Source organism: Melopsittacus undulatus, chromosome 4 (assembly GCF_012275295.1).
Source record: "Melopsittacus undulatus isolate bMelUnd1 chromosome 4, bMelUnd1.mat.Z, whole genome shotgun sequence".
NCBI classification, from domain to species: domain Eukaryota; kingdom Metazoa; phylum Chordata; class Aves; order Psittaciformes; family Psittaculidae; genus Melopsittacus; species Melopsittacus undulatus.
Window position 1 is genome coordinate 61,036,008 of NC_047530.1, and position 6,000 is coordinate 61,042,007.

The window sequence follows — 6,000 nt, forward strand, 5'->3', positions numbered from 1 at the left end:
AAAGGTAAGGTTGCACTGGAGGCAGACTGGAATGCTTGTTCAGCCTCGGTAAAGACGTCTGGTCTCATGATAGTTGGAAAGATGAAGCTTCTGGTGTTCTGTGAATTTTTGTTTGTCTTTCTTTTGTTTCTCAATGCCTTTACCGCAGAAGGTACAGTATATCCTTATAACAATTGTCTCCTATCTTATTCTTTCCTTTTGTGATATAAAAATACTATTCTCTATGTTGATTTTCATTAAAACAGAGCTTGATAACTGGAAAGGAGAAAATAAATGTAGGAAAGGAATTAGACTGCAGAACGTGTTTGCATATCAATGCTTTGTTTGGTATGGACAGTAGTGTTTCCTATCTGTTACTTCCTCTTGCATTCCCTCAACATGATTAACTTTTACCTTAATCTGTGTTCTGAAACCTGCTCCTCTGAAAAAAGTCTATTACTTTTCCAGTAGATAACCATCTGCCAATCTAAACATTATATATTTTTTCTGAATTGTGACAAATGCATTAATGGAAAAAGTTTCTACCCTTATGGAACAAGGGAATAGGTAGCATTCAGGTCACCAGAACTGGAGTAAATGAGAAGTTCTTTATAGAACAGTGAAACAGGTGGGAGTAGCTCTTCTGACCTTCAATCAGTCTTGACTCATTCTTTAACCACTGGTATTCCACTTTAATGGCAGTATTAGCTTGTGGCACTGAGTTACCATTTTGCAGTATTCCAAAGTGTGCAAATTCATTGAGCAGTTTAAATCTTAAAAACAGGGGGTTTACATCTATCTGCAGCCACATCCCTAGGGATGTCATTCCGGGTTTGCAGGGAGACAGTTTAGTCGGACTTTTAAATTGAAAGTTGCAACTTTTAGAGTGACCTGTTCAGATTTGATGTTTGATGTTGTAAATCTTGGAGAGCTACCATGATTGTTCCACGGGTTTATTTTACACAAGATGTAAAGAATGAATGTGAGATAAGGAAAACCAAATAAGCTAAATGTTCCAAGGTCGGGAGCAGCATATTTGCCATGCTTTGTATTTTCTAGACCTCTCATTAGAATCACTTTATTTGTAAATGAGTGTGGAGAGATGTGGAAGACAACATGTGATTGTCTTTCAAACGCATCGAGTTAGCTGCCCAATTTCCTCATTTACTGGAGTCTGTTCTGAGTGGTAGAGCTGTTTGCCAGAGCGGTGAGACCTGAAGTTCTTCTGCTCCCTTTGCATTTTCCACTTCTCTATTTATTCAGGCTTCCCAAATTCATTGATGAAAATGTAAGGAAAAGTGCTCTTCAGGAACATAGCAGAAGTCTGTCCAGAAAGGACAGGAGACAGGAGTACCCTGTAAACCTAAATGAATACGCTCAGCATCCTGTAATAATGCTCTCTTTTTATTACTGTGTGTCCTAGGAGTTTGGTCCTTTAATGAGTCAGGAGGTGGAGAGAAAGTGTGCAAAGGACACTGTTCCTTACCCATAAATACACTGATGGGAAGGTAGAAGTGCCTGGGTGTGCAAGATGAATCTGTTTTTTTGTGTAAAGCCTATTACATCAGAATGAAATGATGGTGACAAGATACTTCAAACCTCTTAGATGCTACAGCAGCCACAACCACTAGCCTTGGCTGTAGAACTGTGCCACAGGGATTTCCAGAAACATTGAGCACATAGGAGATTTTGTTTCTGAGAAATCACCTACCTCTGTCCTTTCTGGTCTACCTCAGCTCCAGCATCAAACTTCCTTCCCCCTTTAACGTGTCCAGCACATAACATGTCAAGTGCAAACAACAGCTCACTTATTTAGGTTTAGTAGGGAGGGAATAATTAAATGGCTTTGCTCACCCAAGGTAATTTACTCAACATTCCTGTTCATATGGACACAGAGATGCGCTTTCTCCCGCTTGGTAATCTTTTATATATCCATTAGTGATGTAACTATAAAAAGAGTGCAGAGTTTTCCTTAGGTTAAAACATCTAGAATTTGCTTCTTGTATTGCCTGCCAATATGTGATGTTCTAAAGGGTAAATAGTCTTCATGTATCCAGTGTGTGTTCTAGTGATGATGGAAAAGAACAAATTGATTTCCATTCCATGCTAGGAATGGGAATAAATAAGTAAATAAATAAAGTTGTGCACAGATGTAAGCATCAGTCATGACAATGTTTTGTTTCACAGATCTTTCTGTTCAAGGATTTCAATGGTAAATATGGTAATTAAAATGTCTGTTGACTGTAACCCATTTAGAATACATATGTAGAGCTATTTGCATTATCTGTCTCCACTGGTAATGTATTCTTCTTCACCCTTAGGTAGGAAGGTTAAAGAAGTCAGTCGCTCAAAACTACCCAAATTCAACAAAAAAGTGCCTAAAGGTAATAAGATTTACAGTTTCATTGCATTGATTAGGTAATCATTATAGATAAATCACAGCATCTAGAGGTTTTTCTATTTGAAAACTTTGCAGAATTTTCCATGAAGGTTTTGTCTTTATTGCACTACTGAAATTGTTCTCTTTTCTCAATTAACTTACTGAATGCTTGGATCAGGAAGAAATAAGAGTAGAAGAGAACCTGTTTAGTGCTCACAGTGTAAAACAAGCAAGAGAAATGTGATTTAGTCTGATCAATGCATAAAGTATTCATATCACTTCCTGCTTCCTAGAAGCTTTTATTCTTGTTTTGAGAGCAGGAAGAACAGTATCATAGCATAGTTCCTCATTAATAAGAATAGTCTGCAAAAGTCAAGTTTTTTCATTCCTTTGCCTTGCTGTATTCCATCATTGCTTATTTGTGTCTGCATCCATCTCCGTGTTTTGAGAGATCAACCAAAGCGTGATTCTGTAAATTCCTAAAAATACAGTTTTTGAACCAGGAACAAGAATTACCTGGGATGGAATTTGTCCTAAATATGCGTGTCTAAAGACTGCACAAGTAGAAACCCACTTGCATTGAAGTACACAGTGGTTTTTTCAAGCCAAATATGTTCCCTGCTCAGAGCAAGTGGAAGGGGAAGACCACCCTGTGGTATTTTGAGATGATTTATTCTAAGGGGAAATAGAGACCAGCCTTCAAAGTGAAGGCAAAGCACCCTGCTGCTTTTTAAAGTAACCACATTCTAGAGAGTTTAAAATGGTGTCTTTCCTTTGAGGAAACCAGTCTTCACTATTTGAGTTTTAGGGCTTTTATTCTTTCCTTGTTTTCTGAGTGGCTGGTGTCTCATTGTCAACTGGAGTTTCAATGCAAATACTTCCAGCTACAAGCTCAGTATTCCCTGCCTGTGTACCTCTTTGTCTACTTAAAATACTCTGTGTACCTACACAAACCAGCCTAATTTGCCTGGCTCTGCAGCAAGGTAATGGCAGGAAGGAGTGAGGCAGCTCAGAGTTACCTTAGCTTCTCGCTGCAATTAGAGAACTAAATCTGAAATTCAATTTCCCATTCTAGTTAGAGCTACTTTTGATAGCAAAATGCAGATTTCCTGTGGAGTCAGTGCTTTCTAAAGCTGTGATTGGAATTTCTGCCACCAAATCAGTGCTTTCACTGTATAAATATGGCAGTTTTATCTCTTAGCAACCTTGTCCACTTTCATATATCCTTATTACGGTGATTTGGCACTGTCACTAGTCCAAAAAAGCTTAGTTTACTTCTTTCTATATGTCCTTTCTATATGTCTATATGTCTGGTTTCAGTAAGACCCCAATAAAAAAGCCTAAACCATAAACAAGTTTAGGATAAAATGATTAGGTATGCTCTTTAGGATAACAGTTTCTAAAGTCACTAAAATGGCTAGCTGATAACTTACATTAAACTCTAAAGATATGGAATTTGATTTAAAATAGTCTATTTCCTATTTACTTATTTACCTTCTAATCTTTTCATCATAAAATGACTAATTTGGAACTACATGATCTTAAGGTCCTTTACAACCTTAACTATTCTATTAGTCGATGATTCTATAATTAATTTGAAATTCCCAGCAAATTCATTCCAGCTGATAAAATACTTTAAATGCTTTACTCCTTCTTGTATTTAGATAAACCTAGGTGGAAATCCCTGTGCTTTTCTGTGGTTTCCCTTTACCTGGTGTCTTGCTGAATCATGGGTTTTGTTTTGTAGGCAGTGTCTAATTGGTACCAGGAGCAGTGAACCCATTTCGGAGTTATGCCTGTGGGTCACAGGTTTATATCTGTTTGGGGTCTTATTTAATTGGTAGGTGTACTAGCAATGGAGAACTTCAGCTACAAATGATCTACAGCAACAACAGTGGGTTCCCAGCCCATCTAAAAGGACCGTGGCATGCAGTGCTGAAGGCACAGATGTGGCTTTTGTCACTCTTGGGCTGAAAGGGATACTGTGTCTTATCTTTTGAGGCCATTAACCTTTCCAAAGTACTGAGACTTCTTACAATGAGCATGGTTATTACTTTTCATTCTGAGGTATGTTCTGCTATCTGACAAAGTAGGATGTGGTTTAGGGTTTTTTTATGCAACAGGCATGAAATTCTCTGATAAAACGTGCTTCCAAAACAAATGTTCCTTTGAAACTGTTCCCTGTGGGTAAAATACTGGTCTTGCAGAGCAATGAAAAGTACTATGTTGAGGGTGAGAAAGAAGTACAAAGGAAGCGCTCCATAAAACCCTGTCAATTCACCACAAGGATCTCTTACAAAAGGAATCTGAAATGTCTTTCTCTGTTGGAGACCTAGTAATACTTGATGATGTTTCTTGTCCTCGTTAGACTCTGCCCTTGCTCTCTGAGCACTTGGACATGCTTACAGTGACGATCTCCTGCCCGTGGCTGCAGTCAAACCTGGTTTAGGTCAGGGATTGCTGTTTATCTGCTTTCACTCAGGGTGCCCCTGTCTGCTGCACATGCCTTCTTGTCTCTGCTACAAACCTGCTCATATGAAAACGCTTCACCTGAATCTGTTTTGACTCTTATTGAGAGGCAGGTAACTGCCCAAAGCTGAACACAGTGGATTGCTTCATACATAGTTATGGACTAGAATTGTACAATGTTAGATTCGTTTTGTGTTATTAGGAGAGTTCTGGGTGATTTGTGCTTCTGTGGTGCTCTCTGTTCTAGAAGAATGCTACTTGCTTTATACAGAATGGTTACTCTGCACCATTCTTTGCACTGGGCATGTGCTTAGGGGAAGCTGCAAAGCCACTCAGAGGCTAACTCAGTGTGGCTGAAGGAGGCAGGTAATTTAACCATACTGACCACTTTTAAAGCAAAACCACTGATTTTGGTTTAAAACAACATCCCAGAAAGAGAATGTTTCAAGACAATGTCAGCCTGTGGCTTCTGCCCAGGAAAGGTGGTGAATGTGATGATAGTAAGGGGAAGATACTGTTGACTGTGGGACTCAAGCCCTGGAGAGAAGAGTAGCACTGCCCTGTAACTATGAAGACCTTCATCTGACTATGGAAACTTCCAGCACCATCAATCATGATTTCAGTGATTGTGGACCCTTGGTACTGGGAGATAAACCTGCTGTGAATGATTGATCTCCAGGAACCTAATGACAAGGGAAATAAAAAGGAAACTGCTATCACATCTGCTTTCATTATCCACCCTGATAATCTAAGCCTGCCCATACAAACACAGCTCAGCTTCAGGTATTAAGGTTTTGTGCCATGCTCCACACTCACAATTAAACAACTCTTTCCATTTTCTCTCCTTTCCATCTTTGTTTTGCAGATGTGAATTTCAAAATGAGTCTGATGGAAATGAGGAAATACTGCAAGAATTGTCCTCAGAAAGCCCTTAAAAAAGTTCCTGGACCCCTTCCACAGTTAAAATGAGTGGAGTGAGAACAGGATGAAGAACATCTGCCTGCTGGCACATCTCACAGTGCTTTATTTGGTGGAGGGCCCTGCTTTCACGGACAGGACATGAGTGTATCTTATGTTTTGCATTTGGGAAAGGCTTCACTACTGTTTATTCATTCACTCAGGCTCCATCATCTTGATAACATCAGCCTGGCAGCTAAAGAGTCAGGAAAAGC